This window comes from Lactuca serriola, chromosome 2 (assembly GCF_051521515.1).
Source record: "Lactuca serriola cultivar US96UC23 chromosome 2, Lser_US96UC23_V15, whole genome shotgun sequence".
Classification (NCBI taxonomy): Eukaryota; Viridiplantae; Streptophyta; class Magnoliopsida; order Asterales; family Asteraceae; genus Lactuca; species Lactuca serriola.
In genome coordinates this window covers 34,244,724-34,263,236 of record NC_136409.1, presented here as the reverse complement: position 1 = coordinate 34,263,236, position 18,513 = coordinate 34,244,724, and the positions used below count along the sequence as shown (strand labels likewise).

The window sequence follows — 18,513 nt, the reverse complement described above, 5'->3', positions numbered from 1 at the left end:
GGTTCTCAACATCGACAGCTTCTCCCACCTCCGACGTTTCTCTTGGTGTTGGCGCCTCCCACCTCTGACCTCCGTCTAGCCCCGCCCCACCGTCCAACACTTTCCAGCGTCACCCAGCCGATGGAGTCCCTCATCTCCGGCAAAACTGTACGGACAATTCCAATCTCTCGTAAGTTTCGTTAATTTGAATATTTGATTTGTTGTGATGCGGCTTAGATCTTAATTACACTCGGATGCTCACTTAGAAATAAATAATTTTTACAATTCGATTCACCCTTAATCTGTCATTTCGTTTTTGAAATCATTGATCCATCGTGATTGGGCTTTATGTGAGCATCTTCGTTTTCTAGATTTGAACTTTGTGGAATATCTAATATTACGTTAGATTTGCCATTGATTCGATAATTGTTTGAAATTTTAATTAGGCTTAGCATTTTAGGGCATGACCGTTTGGAATCTGTGTTTCTGTTTGGTGTTTTGGTTTCGTTGCCTTTATTTGTTTCGTGTTTTCATGATGCATCTGAACTGTACTGGTTTTAGGTGTCTGATAATATACTGTACAAATGAAGTGATATAGCTGTATTTTTCTTTAGCATGCCAGATGTGGCATCTAATTTTATATCTAACTGTAACTTCTGTAATTGTGATTGATGATTTTGGGATTTTAGGCTTACCATCCGGGTTGATTACTAGATATGGGGGTTTACCTAAGCACACCTAAAACTGATAAAACATCCGACGATGGTGAGAATGAGAAACTGAGATATGGAGTCTCATGCATGCAAGGATGGCGCACATCAATGGAAGATGCTGTAAGTCCCTAGTATAGGCTACTTGTTAGTTATATAAGCTATTGTTCCTGTTTGGATTTTCTATATTCTAAAAAGGTATGATAGTTTAATGCTCTTGTAATCTTGTTGAATTTTCTCTATATCTCTCTATGATACAACTTTCAGTCAGCCCAAACATTGATCACTATAGTAATTAACCAAGATTTTATGTGTCAATATGAGGTGTTTGGTAGCATGCTGCTTTACTTGACTTGGACAACTCCACATCTTTCTTTGGAATTTATTATGGCCATGGAGGTAAGCATATGGATATAGATTATATACACACATGTTTGTTTCTTCATATATAAGGTGTCCTCACTAAGCTTTTTTTTTTTTTATCTTTCAGGTCAGGCAGTCTCTTAGTTCTGTGCCAAGTATCTTCACCAGCAAGTCCTGAAGCAGGAAGCTTATGCTGCTGGTGATATTGGAACTGCTGCCCAAAAATCTTTTCTCAGGTTACTCTTCTATGTTATCTATTCACACTAACCAAATACATGGCTGTTTTGTCTTGTTTGTTATCTGAAGAAATTGGTATCATTATGCAGAATGGATGAGATGATGTGTGGACAACGTGGCTGGAGAGAGTTGGCTATATTGGGAAATAAAATGGATCAATTCAGTGGCATGATAGAGGGACTAATTTGGTCACCAAAGGGTAACAATTTAAAAGGTCTAAATGATAATTGGTCTACTGAGGAGGTACTTTCTTTCTTCCTTCATACACACCAAATATACTGATGTCTGGATGAAATGAGTTGTTTCAATGAATTGATGTATGTATGTAAGAGCTGTTAAAGGCATAACTTTTTTTGAAAGATGAAGTTGGTAAGAGCCTATTTTTAGGGTCCATTAAAGATTCAAATGTGGAACCATGTAATCTCTCCGCTATATTGTTGTTAAAAGACAACAATACCCTTTGGTAGATGTTGAAGCACAATATAAAATAAAACATGTATGTTTACTTTGAAGTTTATGCAGGTTTCTTGGACTTGCTCCTCTGAGAGGTTTCTTCACAATCTCTTGTTTCTGGTGTGCAACATCAACAACAATAATTTCTTCTCTTGGGCTAAAGAGATAATGACACATGCCAACGTTATCTCTCTCTCTCTCTCTCTCTCTCTCTCTCTTTCTCTCTCTCTCTCTCTCTCTCTCTCTCTCTCTCTCTCTCTTTCTCTCACTCACTCTCTCTCTCTCTCTCTCTCTCTCTCTCTCTCTCTCTCTCTCTCTCTCTTTCTCTTTGTATGTGTGTGTATACCTGCAGTTGCACATGTAGTTTGTGATCAACTGATTTCTTATAGGAATACAAGATGATGACTTGTCTTCCATCATTATCTCAAAAGGAAATACTTGTTAAGCTCTTTCAATCTGTTGGGACATACAACACCTATCCAGGCTGGATCCCTTCTACTTGTGGGCCCATTTCTTGATTACTGGTTAACAGAAAAGAGAGTCAACATGTTTAAATATGATATTTCCTCTATGGTGAGTAAGAGTATATTTATACAACTATAAACCAGTAATTGTTAACAGAATCATGGTTTTATCTGTGTAGGATTTCTTGGTGTTATTTATAGAGGATAAGGAATTGGTCGAAAATCCTATGATTGATGCTTGGTTGCTGAAGAATAGAAAAAGTCCCTGGGTTGGGAAGAAAGAAGGGTTACAGGGATGTTGGATCTTTTATTGAACTCACTCCTGATGCATCTGAAGTGGTAAGTCTATTTGTTCCCTGGAGGATAATATTGTAATTGTTCTACTTGTTCTAAAGCTACATCCCTATCATATACACACAGTTAAATTTTACGAATTTATCTCAACCTAATACCCATACGCATATGTCCGTTTTAACACATGCCTACATTCAACTATCTACAACAGAAAACCATCATTTAGAATAACAAAAATATATTAAAATTTAAATATAAGTAAGCATATACCTGCAACCTAACTTCTAGAATAAATTTCAACTGTGTCTTGGGTTGGCACTACCTCTCACTAAGTTTTGCAAGCTGAAATTTTACCAGATGTTAATAAACCTAATAAAATACTAAAAAAATACTTTTTAGTTTTTAATATAATACTACCAAAAAAAATATTGGAATTCTAACTTACATGAACTGTTTGCATATGCAGTAAATCCGCAAGTGCTTTTTGCCTCGACTGTTAATGTGAAAAAAAGAATCAAAGTATTATGTATCAGAAACATAAATTTAAAAATATATAGAAAATTACAATTATGCCCTTGTATACTGATTGGTTAGTAGCCCAACTTTCATAATAGTGAGTATATCTCTCTAAAGAATTCTTTGCCATTTCACTTCTGTGTTCAGATTCATCATACTACAAATGGAAGTGGAATGAATTACAAGATTAAAGATTTGAGACTTTAAAAAATGAATAATTGTAATGTTTTATTGAATTTAGAGTAAAATACAATTAGTTTTATTACATGATGTTTATAATTCATGCATGTTTACAACTGCATTTGCAACCTTGTTCTAACAACAAACCCACATGTAGTATTTAATTGTTTATTTACGGTTGTGCCCCTGAACTATTATGTATTAACATCCATAAGCCTTTTGTTCTCATGTTAGTTAAGATTCATAAAGATACATATGTTCTAGCTGAATATAAATAAGTCTTTCTAGTAGCCCCACCCTTATCCTTAGCAACATAATTAATTACATTAGCATCTAATGTAATTCGGTTCTGCTTACAGTAACGAGGAAGAAGCAAGCCATTGTATCTAGTAGTTTTGGAGGAAACGAGACTCAAGCAAAAAGCAAACACACGGAGAGTTGTTGGCAGATAGTAAGCTAGATAATGCAATTGTATATTCTGCTTCTCTTGAGTTCATTTTTTTATAACATTTACTCACTATTGGAATAATTATTTGTATTTGACATATTAGTGAAATGAATCATCTTTGTTATTTATGGTATTTTATTTGTATGACATTAAATTTTATGCAATGGATTGTATTTTTTGTATATGATATTTATCTTCTATTATGAGACATTAAATACAAATTTAATTTGAAAATTAGTAAATTTGTAAATATTTTTTTTAAACATTTAAATTAATGATACGCAAAAATGTGTGTCATCTTCATTTATGACATGACCTTTCTTGACAGGGGCTTTCTTGATACGCATTGCGTGTCATTAACACGCGCGTCATAAGGTTACGACATGCGAATGCGTGTCGTCTTCCTTTATGATAGGGCCTTCCTTGATACGCATTGCGTGTCGTAAAAGCGCGTCGTAATTGCGCGTCGTAAATGAGCGTCATAAATGCACGTCGTCTCTCTTTATGACAGGGCCTTCCTTGACACGCATTTGCGCGTCGTCTGAGCCTTTTAAGACGCGCAATGAGCGTCGTAAAAGGCTGTATTTCTAGTAGTGCACCGTCGTCTCGTCGGCCACACACTTCCTCAATTGTGACACATGAAAGGTGTCATGAATCTGAATCAACTCTTCAGGTAACTCTAAACGATAAGCTACCTTATCCACTCTAGCAGTTACTCTGAAAGGACCAATGGATCGGGGTCCTAGCTTTCCCCTCTTCCTGAACCGAATCACCCCCTTCCACAGGGATACCTTCAGGAGAACGAAATCCCCAACCTGGAACTCAAGTTCGGATCAGATTCTATCTGCTTAACTCTTCTGACGACTCTGAGCCGTTTGCAACCTCTATTTGACCTACTGAGTCTTCTTGGTCATCTTCAACACTATCTTAGTGTCGCCCATAACTCTCTGCCCCACCTCTCCCCAACAGATAGGAGTACGACACCTCCTCCCATAAAGGAGCTCAAAGGGAGGCATACCGATGATCGAGTAATGGCTATTGTTATAGGAAAACTCAACCAAAGGTAGGTATGAGTCCCAAATCCCACTGAAATCCATAACACATGCTCGAAGCATGTCTTTGAGCGTCAACATCGTCCGCTCACTCTGTTCGTCTGTCTGCAGATGGTACGCGGTGCCGAAATGCAAGCACGTGCCCAACCCCTCATGAAATTTCCTCCAAAATCAGGAAGTAAAACGCACGTCTCGATCTGACACAATCGAGATCGACACTCCATGCCTTGATACCACCTCTCTCACATAAATCTCGGCTAGCTTCTCTGCAGAAGAGCCTCACTAATAGCAAGGAAGTGAGCACTCTTCATCAACCGATCCACAATCACCCAAATCGCGTCAACTTCACGCGCCGTTCTCGGTAATTTGCTGATAAAGTCCATCGAGATCTGCTCCCACTTCCACTCAGGAATCTCCAAGGGCTGTAATGGACCATGTGGACGTTGGTGCTCTGCCTTGACCCGGTGGCAGGTCAAGCACCTCTCTACTACCCACGTGCCATCCCTCTTCATACAGAGCCACCAATAGTCTCTCTTCAGATCTAAATACATCTTAGTGGCCCTGGGATGGATCAAAAATCTTGACTTGTGCGCCTTCTCCATCAGAGTGGTACGAGGTCTACCCGTATAAGGCACCTAAATCCGACCTCGAATGGTCATAAGTCCCCGACTATCCATCACAAACTCGGATACCTGGCCGATCACCCACTCTTTCTTGTGGTTCTCTAGTCTCACGGCCTCCGCCTGGGCCTCTCGAATGGTATCCAATACTGGAGTCATCACTGTCATCCTCATGCTACCCCCCGAATCGGGGCACTCTCTGTCTTGCGACTCAGGGCATCGGCTACCACGTTAGCCTTGATCGGGTGATACATAATCTCACAGTCGTAATGGCACTCTCTCTCTCTGGCGCATGTTCAGGTTGGGCTGATCCATCAGATACTTCAAGCTCTTGTGGTCTGTGTATATGGTACACCGAACCCCGTACAAGTAATGACACCAGATTTTGAGGGCGAACACTGCTCCCCCAACTCTAAATCGCGGGTGAGATACCTCGTCTCATGAGGCTTCAGCTGCCTCGATGCGTATGCTATCACGTGCCCTCTCTGCATAAGCATTGCTCCTAACCCCGTATAGATGAATCGTAGTAAACCACAAAGTCCTCCATTCCCTCAGGAATGGCTAAAACTGGAGCTTCGTACAATCTCTGGCGAAGGGTCTCGAACGAGGTCTGTTGCTCGGGACCCCAAGTAAAAGCAACTTCCTTCTAGGTCAACCTGCTGAGAGGAACGATGATCTTTGATAAATCTCTAATAAATCTCCGATAGTAGCCAACCAACCCCAGAAAACTCCTGGTCTTGGTGGGGGGTCTCGACACCTCCCAACTCATAACCGCCTCAATCTTGACCGGGTCTACCAAAATCCCATTCTGATTAATGAGGTGTCCCAAGAATTGGACCTCTCGTAACCAGAAATCACACTTGGATAATTTGGCATAAAGCCTCACTGACCTCTATATTCTGAGAACCTCTCTCAAATGCTCTTCATGCTACTCTCTACACCTCAAATACACCAAAATATCGTCAATGAGCATGATCACCGAACGATCCAACATAGGTCTGTATACCCGGTTCATGAGATCCATGAATGCTGCTGGTGTATTGGTGAGCCCGAAAGGCATCACTACAAACTCGTAATGCCCATAACGAGTTCTAAATGTTGTCTTCTGAATATCCTCCTCACTAACCCTCCTCTGATGATAACCATACCTCAAATCAATCTTGGAAAACCAAGATGCACCCTACAACTAATCGAATAGATCGTCGATCCTCGAGAGTGGATAACAGATCTTGACCATCAACTTGTTCAAATCTCGGTAATTAATGCACATCCGATGCGAGCCATCCTTTTGTTGGATTAATGTCTAAGTCCATAACTATATTTGGTATGTACTTGACCCGACCTGGCATGGTCCATTTGGGTTGCACTTCACCGACACAATTTATATGGATAATCTTTTGAGAATAGTATGTTTATGATTAATATTAATATATTATAAGTTCTAATATATTAATATGGAATCATATTATTTAATTAGTATTGATCAAGAATTAATTTATAATTAATTAAGTGATCAAAAGGAACTAATTAAATATGGACTCTTATATATATGGAATGGGCCAAGTTCATTTAGGTTGGGCTAAGCTTTCATGGATAGTCCATGGAGTGTTTAACCCATGGATCCTAGGAAATGAAAGGTCATGGGTATTAGGGTTTAACCCTAATCCTCCATACTATATAAAGATGTCTTTGGTTGGTGAAATAGGCACTAGTGTGTGGATACACTATGAGGGCTAGCCAATTTCACTAAGAGAGAACCAAGTATTCATATTCTCTAAAGTCTTCCAAGGTGTCTTGGTGATTTGTGATTCCACTTAAGGCTTCCACACTATTGGGGCTAAGCTCTTAAAGCTTGAAGACATCAAGCTACATCAAGAGGTATGTATTCTATCTTGTTACATTCATAGTTTTTGTATGCTAGATTAGGATAATACCTTGGATGTTCTTATTTGCATGTATAATAGAGAAAACATAGATCCAAGGTATTTAGGGTTGCATGTACACTTAGGAAGTGTTAGAATGCACATAACCCAACAGTGGTATCAGAGCCAGGTTGTTTTCTGTTATATTGATGCAAATATTTTATTTTCCAAGTTGAAAAAAAAGGAAAAAACCATGAAGTTTGTCAAATTTTAAGATAATTACTTGTTCTTGTGAAAAACTAATTATTTGTAAAATTTGAATAATTTGCTTTATGAGTTGAATTAGGTCAAATTTAATAAAAGATAAAATGATATGATGATTTTATTAGTTTTAAAAGTTTGATCTAAAGAGTTTTATTTTTTGAAACCTCCATAAGTTATGGATATGAAAAGGTTTTTAAAAAAAAAAATTTGATTCAAAGTTTTTATGGAGTTACAAAATTTGGTGTTAATGTTTTAAAGGATTCCATAACTTAAGAATAAGTTATGGATCACCAAAAGTTTTTTGTGTTACCTTGTTTTATGAGTGAATTTAGATTAATGAATAAAATTATGTGATAGTTGGTTTTAATCCAAATTAATCTAAAAGAAGTTCATAAAATGTGTTTATGTAACTTATAAGTCACATTTATGAATCTTAAAACTCATAAAAGTTGGCAAAGGTTACAAAAATGAAGAGTCTAGTTCTAATTAAAAGGTGTTATGACTCCATAATTTGTCCTCAAGTTATGGAGGACCAAGAGTCTCTTCATTAAATAATAAATTAAAAAAAAGTGTAACCTTAATTAATTCCATAAGTTATAAAATAAAGAAAAAGTTAATTCTTTTATTAGTTTAAAGTCTTCCATAACTTGTCCTCAAGTTATGGAACTTGAAGAGTCTTTGGATTAAAACTACTTTAAACACATAAGTTATGGAATTAATTAGTTTTGAATAGTTTCAAAACTTTCCCTCAAGTTTTGGAATTTGTAAAGTTTTCTCTTATGAATACTTTAATTCCAAGTTAGCCCTTAGAATTTTAAAAGTTAAAATTCAACCCTTATACTTTATAATATTATAAGTTAATAATATATATATATATATATATATATATATATATATATATATATATATATATATATATATATATATAAGAGTAAAGTCAGTCTTACCGCTAGTACGCCTCATTCACGAAGCCGGTCTATAAGGTGGGTATAAGGTTGTTGCCTATAAAATGGCAACTTAATGGGTGTCCACTCTCACCCACCGCTTGCTTGACCGGTGGAGGGTCGTTAGCCGAACGGGTTTGACAAGACTATAATTAACCCTTCATTAAAAGTATTAATGATAAATACTAAGTAACTAAACTCTTAATAATACCCAATCTTAGTTACTTAGAAAAATGTGAATAAGGTGCTAATCCATGAAATTACACTTTGCACTTTGTCTAAGTCGTTAGTGGAGCGTGTGTGGTTAACCGGCACACTAACTTGGACTTAACAAGGTAGGTAAAGGGTGACTTAATATTTATCATAGTATCGATGGAGCGTGTGTGGTTAACCGGCACATCGATTGAGGGGTAATTTATTAAGGGTACCAAGTGATTTGCATGGTTACTTCACACCTTGTTTTGTGATCCTCGGCATCCCAGTCACAAAACCTGAAGGGCACACTCGAGATTGAAACATGCCTTTGAAAAGTTCAATGAATCTCAAAGATCTAGGAGTTTCAAAACCAATTAAAACCTAATAATTCATTTCGTTTATCTTGGTGGAAATTGGTGAATCGTCATTCACCTACCTTCAAATATTTTATAGCTTGGATTACGGCATACCTCTTCTAAGTTATAAAATAGTTTGTTGGGTCCTAGCCTTAATATTTCATAGTGGGTGTCATATTAAGGACTTTAAATCAACTATCTTGAATATCTCCCAAAAGATGTCTGTAATAGACACCTATGATCTTCCCAAATCTAGTGAAACAAGGTTTCCTAAATGAAGATGATGTCCTTTGGAAGTCATACTTCTTTCACCTCCTCCAATTATTCTCCATAACCCACAGGTCACTCAAGCCCTATTGGCAAGGCAAGGTCTAGGTGTGAACACATCTTGGAGATGTAGTCACATATTGACAAGCCGGGAGAGTTGGGTGTCAAAGTCTTGAGAAAGTTGGTGGTTCAATCACTTTCTAAGTCACATAGTAAGTTCCTTTGGGACACCTATGAAACAGACTATGACAAGACCCTTAATGATCTTATCTATTTGCTAAGATCAACTTCCTAAAACTTTATGGACATTGACAATGATGACATTGGATATCCAGTAAAGCATTCTCTTCCAATGGAAAGGGATCGGCCATAGTCAACTCGGTTGACCAAATGGTAAAGAGAAAAGCTAAGTCTGTGATAGTCTCGTGTACCATTATCAAAGGGTCCATACGTTTATATTGCCAAGGGAAGGGGCATTGGTTGCGAAGCTGCCAAATTTACCTAAGGATGTTAAAGTCAATAAGTTTGACTCTACTTCAGGTAAAGACCACTATCTAACTCTGTTAAGTTTCTATTCTGAGATTCCTGATACATGATGTGACTGGGTCACATGGTGATGTTTTAAGAATCAAAGAAAAGTGAAGAAACTTAAAGAAAGAATATGCTGAATCTGATGGCGTAGATGGATTTCTATCGCATAGTTTGAAGATCGGATTCTTGAGCAACTTCTTAGGAGTTATGAGATATTGCTTAGGAATAGATAACAACAAGTTTTCATATGGATTGTAAGGATAAGTTTTTCCGCAAAGTTTTAAAATAAAAGAAAAATTTTTTGATTTTATTTATTTTAAAATATCCTTACAATGGCTTTTGAGGAAAAATTGTTGCTTATATGATTCCATTAAGAGCAAGAGTGGAAATATGAAGTTGATTCTTTCATTTGTGGTAATGTCTATATTTACCAAATAAGGAAAGATTCTCATCACCCAAGTTTCATTTGGACCGGGACTTGGAATCATGCAAGTTATATAGCATGATGAATGAGAACTTTCAAGTTTTGGAAAAATTAAGACTAATTACTGGTTCACATGGATGTGTGAGTCAAGTGAAGGACTAAAGGATCGAGTACACAGTCTTGTGCACTGATTAAGTCCACCACAAAAGATCGATAAGATTATTCGTCATAGTTTACTAAAGCTCAGTAAATATGATTATACTTACATGCTTAAGTGTAACTCTGAGACATTGGAAAAGGTTCCAATGTAAGGCAGAGCGAATAAGAAGAATCAAATTAGGCAGAAGGATAAAAGTTTCTCAAATCTGAAAAGATGGGAGAGTACTTTAGTATCAGTTTTTGTGATCATCTTAATGATTAAGAAACCATATCAAAATTAGTTCTCTAAGGAAATCTTAGTGCATTCTTATGACTAAGAAGAGGAACTTGAATTGTTGAAATGGTTAAATCAAGAAGATGAGTCATACTTCGTTCCAATACAAGTCTTAGAGTCATACTCCAAGATTGTCATTTGAGTGACATGTCTTAAAGAAGGTTTAAAACACTTGTCAAATGTAAGAGTAAAAATTTTCTACTCTTGTACATTTGAAATTGGTAAGTTGTGATGTTTTGGATAAAACAAAGACCAACTTAGGCCAATTAGGTAAAGTGTTTTTCTTGATTAGAATCCGCACTATCTCTTGGATGTTTGACAAGGGAGTCTTATATGTCAAGAGGACAGTGGGAGTCTTAAAGGTCTTGAAAGTCTCAAGAAATAATCAAGAATAAAACCTGAAGTTCTTCACTAGCACACGACTTGAGGTTTATAACCTATCATGTTGACATATCTGTGCCCATTCCAGTTAAAGTTGGCTTTGCATATGAGTTCTTAGAGTTCTCAGTTTGTTGCATAACAACTTGGAAGCAATGGCAGGACCTTGAGCTGCCAGGTGGCAAGAAGTTAAGATTGAGTTCAATCCATATGGTTTTGGATTTGTCATTATCTTTGTCTTGTGATTATGGTTTGACAGATTCATATGGGTAGGAACTCATACACCATATAAATCTAAGTGTCATAAGGTTTCTCTCTGATTCATGAAAATGATGGTGAGGAAACGCTTTCACTAAGTAGATTTTACGAAGATATCAATTGTGTTATTTGCATTTTCAAAAGTCGTTAGTGGAGCGCGTGTGGTTAACCGGCACACTAACATGGACTTGTGAGAAATGGCAAATTCCTAAGCAATTGAGACCATGATTACGGTATCCCTTTTCATGGTTCTTGAAATTGCTTAGACACACAGGTGAGCTATCTACGGAAAGGGTGTGTGAATCTAAATTTCAGACTGTCCAGCTGATTTCTGAGTACATGTCAAAGCTAGTGGGAGCATAAGTGTTATGCTAATTATCATCATGTTAGTGGGAGCATGATAATTATGATAAGTATTGCAAGTTAGCAATGTTAATTATAGAAAACAAAAGTTTCAATTGGGAAAAAGTTGTTTTGCTATAATTAAGGGAGAGGAAATTATGCTTCATCTCAAATCTATAAGCTTAGATCGTGAGGTTTTAATCATTTAGTCAAGGATATATATGAATTTCATGTTGGAATGGCTCAACATAAGGAAATTCTGTATATGGGTCCATTATTTGCGTTCTAAAATTCGATTATGATTACGACATCCCTTTTCATAATCTGAATTATGAGAACTTGGCAAATTGAAATGGAAATATTATAACAAAAGACTGGTTTAGTCTTTATGTAAGACATCATGAATCGTGTCCCATATGCTTCGGATATAGGATCGATTACATGTGCTATATTCATCCGTTCTAAAATTTTCCAAAATGCCTGGGGCATTAAGAAGGGAAAAGGTTTAGAACTGGATATGACTAAAAGGATTAAACAATTGTCGAGGACAATCTAAGGTTTACCAAAGATTGGTTACTCAAGGACAATTGGAAGTATAGTGATAATTCTGGAAGGACCATATTGACATAATCTGTAAGGAGGCAACTCTTGTTCAGAAGTGATAGTCAAAATGGAATCTGGAAATGTTTCAAAGTTAGAATTTTCAATTTGTGTAAGATTAAGGAAACTTAATGCAAGAAGGATATTTCAAGGAGTTGATCTCCTTTGGAATACTCTGTAATGATTTTTGCCAAGTCTTTGTGACTTTGTGCATAATCGTTACAAGAGGATCAATGCATATAAGTTTAGAATCTAACAGATTTCTGTAAATGGCATGAATTTGGAATTCTTGCATTTGCAGTAAGGATTTGGGAGTGTGAAAAGAGAATCATTGAAGTTATGTTCAATTGATCTAGTTCACAAAATAAAGATCATAGACAAACATAGTATGCATACTTGGTGTGTGGCATGACTAGTGTTTAAGAAAACATAGTGTACATGCTTGGAGCATGGGACAACTATTGTTTTAAATTCAAGAATAAAGTTGATAGCTGAAACAGTATACAATGAATAATGTGTAATCATATGGTGATAAATAAAAGGTGTTTTATTTATGTTCAAAGGGTTGATACCATATTGGATTCAATTATTATTGTGTTTTATTTTGCATGTTTTGACTTCCCGAATAAACTGGGTTATTCTTCCTGAATGACTAAGTTATTCAAACATCCACAGTCGGTCATATGTTGGAAGTAGATATGAATTAAGACTGTCATGGGTTGGCTTGTAGAGGTCTAAGGTGTTGGACAAAGGGCTACAACACTCATGAGTGCTCATAAGTTCTGAGTATTGGATTCAACCCGCGCTCATTGGAATCACTTCATGGATTTTATCACGAGTGATCATGAGACAATAATATCTTATATTCTTCAAACCTAGAGATATGAGTTGTTACTATGAGTTGGTTGTACATTGATTGCATGAAAACGCATTTGGTAACTCGGTGCTATAAAACGTGCCTTTGTGTATGATTCAACAAGTAGTAGAACAAGCCATATGAGTCGAAGTTTATCCATTCCTTTTACCTTCGGGATAAAAGCGATATCTGTGGGCCCCTCGATGATTTGATGATGACAAATGGAAGTGCTCAGCCGGGCTAGGACTGATTTGATTTGTTCAATTAGTCAGTCGTCATAAATCGGAAATCGGGAAACAACAAATGGACAGAGAGAATGATTATAATCCATGTCTCAGTCCATATGATATCTAGAATGGAGGAATATATGATCCCTTATCTAATGGACAAGTTCGTTGACAAGATCAGAGTTCGACAGCAGCTTTAAGAGCTACGATTGCCAGTTAGGTTTGAAGTCATACGCAATAATAGTTTTAGACTTATCCAAGTGGGAGACTGTTGGATTAATGTCTAAGTCCATAACTATATTTGGTATGTACTTGACCCGACCCGGCATGGTCCATTTGGGTTGCACTTCACCGACACAATTTATATGGATAATCTTTTGAGAATAGTATGTTTATGATTAATATTAATATATTATAAGTTCTAATATATTAATATGGAATCATATTATTTAGTTAGTATTGATCAAGAATTAATTTATAATTAATTAAGTGATCAAAAGGAACTAATTAAATATGGACTCTTATATATATGGAATGGGCCAAGTTCATTTAGGTTGGGCTAAGCTTTCATGGATAGTCCATGGAGTGTTTAACCCATGGATCCTAGGAAATGAAAGGTCATGGGTATTAGGGTTTAACCCTAATCCTCCATACTATATAAAGATGTCTTTGGTTGGTGAAATAGGCACTAGTGTGTGGATACACTATGAGGGCTAGCCGATTTCACTAAGAGAGAACCAAGTATTCATATTCTCTAAAGTCTTCCAAGGTGTCTTGGTGATTTGTGATTCCACTTGAGGCTTCCACACTATTGGGGCTAAGCTCTTAAAGCTTGAAGACATCAAGCTACATCAAGAGGTATGTATTCTATCTTGTTACATTCATAGTTTTTGTATGCTAGATTAGGATAATACCTTGGATGTTCTTATTTGCATGTATAATAGAGAAAACATAGATCCAAGGTATTTAGGGTTGCATGTACACTTAGGAAGTGTTAGAATGCTCATAACCCAACAGTGGTATCAGAGCCAGGTTGTTTTCTGTTATATTGATGCAAATATTTTATTTTCCAAGTTGAAAAAAAAGGAAAAAACCATGAAGTTTGTCAAATTTTAAGATAATTACTTGTTCTTGTGAAAAACTAATTATTTGTAAAATTTGAATAATTTGCTTTATGAGTTGAATTAGGTCAAATTTAATAAAAGATAAAATGATATGATGATTTTATTAGTTTTAAAAGTTTGATCTAAAGAGTTTTATTTTTTGAAACCTCCATAAGTTATGGATATGAAAAGGTTTTAAAAAAAAAAAATTTGATTCAAAGTTTTTATGGAGTTACAAAATTTGGTGTTAATGTTTTAAAGGATTCCATAACTTAAGAATAAGTTATGGATCACCAAAAGTTTTTTGTGTTACCTTGTTTTATGAGTGAATTTAGATTAATGAATAAAATTATGTGATAGTTGGTTTTAATCCAAATTAATCTAAAAGAAGTTCATAAAATGTGTTTATGTAACTTATAAGTCACATTTATGAATCTTAAAACTCATAAAAGTTGGCAAAAGGTTACAAAAATGAAGAGTCTAGTTCTAATTAAAAGGTGTTATGACTCCATAATTTGTCCTCAAGTTATGGAGGACCAAGAGTCTCTTCATTAAATAATAAATTAAAAAAAAAGTGTAACCTTAATTAATTCCATAAGTTATAAAATAAAGAAAAAGTTAATTCTTTTATTAGTTTAAAGTCTTCCATAACTTGTCCTCAAGTTATGGAACTTGAAGAGTCTTTGGATTAAAACTACTTTAAACACATAAGTTATGGAATTAATTAGTTTTGAATAGTTTCAAAACTTTCCCTCAAGTTTTGGAATTTGTAAAGTTTTCTCTTATGAATACTTTAATTCCAAGTTAGCCCTTAGAATTTTAAAAGTTAAAATTCAACCCTTATACTTTATAATATTATAAGTTAATAATATATATATATATATATATATATATATATATATATATATATATATATATATATATGTATAAGAGTAAAGTCAGTCTTACCGCTAGTACGCCTCATTCACGAAGCTGGTCTATAAGGTGGGTATAAGGTTGTTGCCTATAAAATGGCAACTTAATGGGTGTCCACTCTCACCCACCGCTTGCTTGACCGGTGGAGGGTCGTTAGCCGAACGGGTTTGACAAGACTATAATTAACCCTTCATTAAAAGTATTAATGATAAATACTAAGTAACTAAAATCTTAATAATACCCAATCTTAGTTACTTAGAAAAATGTGAATAAGGTGCTAATCCATGAAATTACACTTTGCACTTTGTCTAAGTCGTTAGTGGAGCGTGTGTGGTTAACCGACACACTAACTTGGACTTAACAAGGTAGGTAAAGGGTGACTTAATATTTATCATAGTATCGATGGAGCGTGTGTGGTTAACCGGCACATCGATTGAGGGGTAATTTATTAAGGGTACCAAGTGATTTGCATGGTTACTTCACACCTTGTTTTGTGATCCTTGGCATCCCAGTCACAAAACCTGAAGGGCACACTCGAGATTGAAACATGCCTTTGAAAAGTTCAATGAATCTCAAAGATCTAGGAGTTTCAAAACCAATTAAAACCTAATAATTCATTTCGTTTATCTTGGTGGAAATTGGTGAATCGTCATTCACCTACCTTCAAATATTTTATAGCTTGGATTACGGCATACCTCTTCTAAGTTATAAAATAGTTTGTTGGGTCCTAGCCTTAATATTTCATATTGGGTGTCATATTAAGGACTTTAAATCAACTATCTTGAATATCTCCCAAAATATGTCTGTAATAGACACCTATGATCTTCCCAAATCTAGTGAAACAAGGTTTCCTAAATGAAGATGATGTCCTTTGGAAATCATACTTCTTTCACCACCTCCAATTATTCTCCATAACCCACAGGTCACTCAAGCCCTATTGGCAAGGCAAGGTCTAGGTGTGAACACATCTTGGAGATGTAGTCACATATTGACAAGCCGGGAGAGTTGGGTGTCAAAGTCTTGAGAAAGTTGGTGGTTCAATCACTTTCTAAGTCACATAGTAAGTTCCTTTGGGACACCTATGAAACAGACTATGACAAGACCCTTAATGATCTTATCTATTTGCTAAGATCAACTTCCTAAAACTTTATGGACATTGACAATGATGACATTGGATATCCAGTAAAGCATTCTCTTCCAATGGAAAGGGATCGGCCATAGTCAACTCGGTTGACCAAATGGTAAAGAGAAAAGCTAAGTCTGTGATAGTCTCGTGTACCATTATCAAAGGGTCCATACGTTTATATTGCCAAGGGAAGGGGCATTGGTTGCGAAGCTGCCAAATTTACCTAAGGATGTTAAAGTCAATAAGTTTGACTCTACTTCAGGTAAAGACCACTATCTAACTCTGTTAAGTTTCTATTCTGAGATTCCTGATACATGATGTGACTGGGTCACATGGTGATGTTTTAAGAATCAAAGAAAAGTGAAGAAACTTAAAGAAAGAATATGCTGAATCTGATGGCGTAGATGGATTTCTATCGCATAGTTTGAAGATCGGATTCTTGAGCAACTTCTTAGGAGTTATGAGATATTGCTTAGGAATAGATAACAACAAGTTTTCATATGGATTGTAAGGATAAGTTTTTCCGCAAAGTTTTAAAATAAAAGAAAAAATTTTTGATTTTATTTATTTTAAAATATCCTTACAATGGCTTTTGAGGAAAAATTGTTGCTTATATGATTCCATTAAGAGCAAGAGTGGAAATATGAAGTTGATTCTTTCATTTGTGGTAATGTCTATATTTACCAAATAAGGAAAGATTCTCATCACCCAAGTTTCATTTGGACCGGGACTTGGAATCATGCAAGTTATATAGCATGATGAATGAGAACTTTCAAGTTTTGGAAAAATTAAGACTAATTACTGGTTCACATGGATGTGTGAGTCAAGTGAAGGACTAAAGGATCGAGTACACAGTCTTGTGCACTGATTAAGTCCACCACAAAAGATCGATAAGATTATTCGTCATAGTTTACTAAAGCTCAGTAAATATGATTATACTTACATGCTTAAGTGTAACTCTGAGACATTGGAAAAGGTTCCAATGTAAGGCAGAGCGAATAAGAAGAATCAAATTAGGCAGAAGGATAAAAGTTTCTCAAATCTGAAAAGATGGGAGAGTACTTTAGTATCAGTTTTTGTGATCATCTTAATGATTAAGAAACCATATCAAAATTAGTTCTCTAAGGAAATCTTAGTGCATTCTTATGACTAAGAAGAGGAACTTGAATTGTTGAAATGGTTAAATCAAGAAGATGAGTCATACTTCGTTCCAATACAAGTCTTAGAGTCATACTCCAAGATTGTCATTTGAGTGACATGTCTTAAAGAAGGTTTAAAACACTTGTCAAATGTAAGAGTAAAAATTTTCTACTCTTGTACATTTGAAATTGGTAAGTTGTGATGTTTTGGATAAAACAAAGACCAACTTAGGCCAATTGGGTAAAGTGTTTTTCTTGATTAGAATCCGCACTATCTCTTGGATGTTTGACAAGGGAGTCTTATATGTCAAGAGGACAGTGGGAGTCTTAAAGGTCTTGAAAGTCTCAAGAAATAATCAAGAATAAAACCTGAAGTTCTTCACTAGCACACGACTTGAGGTTTATAACCTATCATGTTGACATATCTGTGCCCATTCCAGTTAAAGTTGGCTTTGCATATGAGTTCTTAGAGTTCTCAGTTTGTTGCATAACAACTTGGAAGCAATGGCAGGACCTTGAGCTGCCAGGTGGCAAGAAGTTAAGATTGAGTTCAATCCATATGGTTTTGGATTTGTCATTATCTTTGTCTTGTGATTATGGTTTGACAGATTCATATGGGTAGGAACTCATACACCATATAAATCTAAGTGTCATAAGGTTTCTCTCTGATTCATGAAAATGATGGTGAGGAAACGCTTTCACTAAGTAGATTTTACGAAGATATCAATTGTGTTATTTGCATTTTCAAAAGTCGTTAGTGGAGCGCGTGTGGTTAACCGGCACACTAACATGGACTTGTGAGAAATGGCAAATGCCTAAGCAATTGAGACCATGATTACGGTATCCCTTTTCATGGTTCTTGAAATTGCTTAGACACACAGGTGAGCTATCTACGGAAAGGGTGTGTGAATCTAAATTTCAGACTGTCCAGCTGATTTCTGAGTACATGTCAAAGCTAGTGGGAGCATAAGTGTTAT

At 35.8% G+C, this 18,513-nt stretch overlaps 1 long non-coding RNA gene across 1 annotated transcript; it reads left to right on the top strand.

The window, feature by feature from the left end:
• Positions 1-256: 256 nt before the first annotated feature.
• LOC145086134 (uncharacterized) lies at positions 257-1,089 on the top strand. The gene is made up of 3 exons (XR_013700303.1): positions 257-329; positions 669-812; positions 1,025-1,089. It is a non-coding gene; the product is annotated as an uncharacterized LOC145086134 (long non-coding RNA).
• Positions 1,090-18,513: the final 17,424 nt, after the last annotated feature.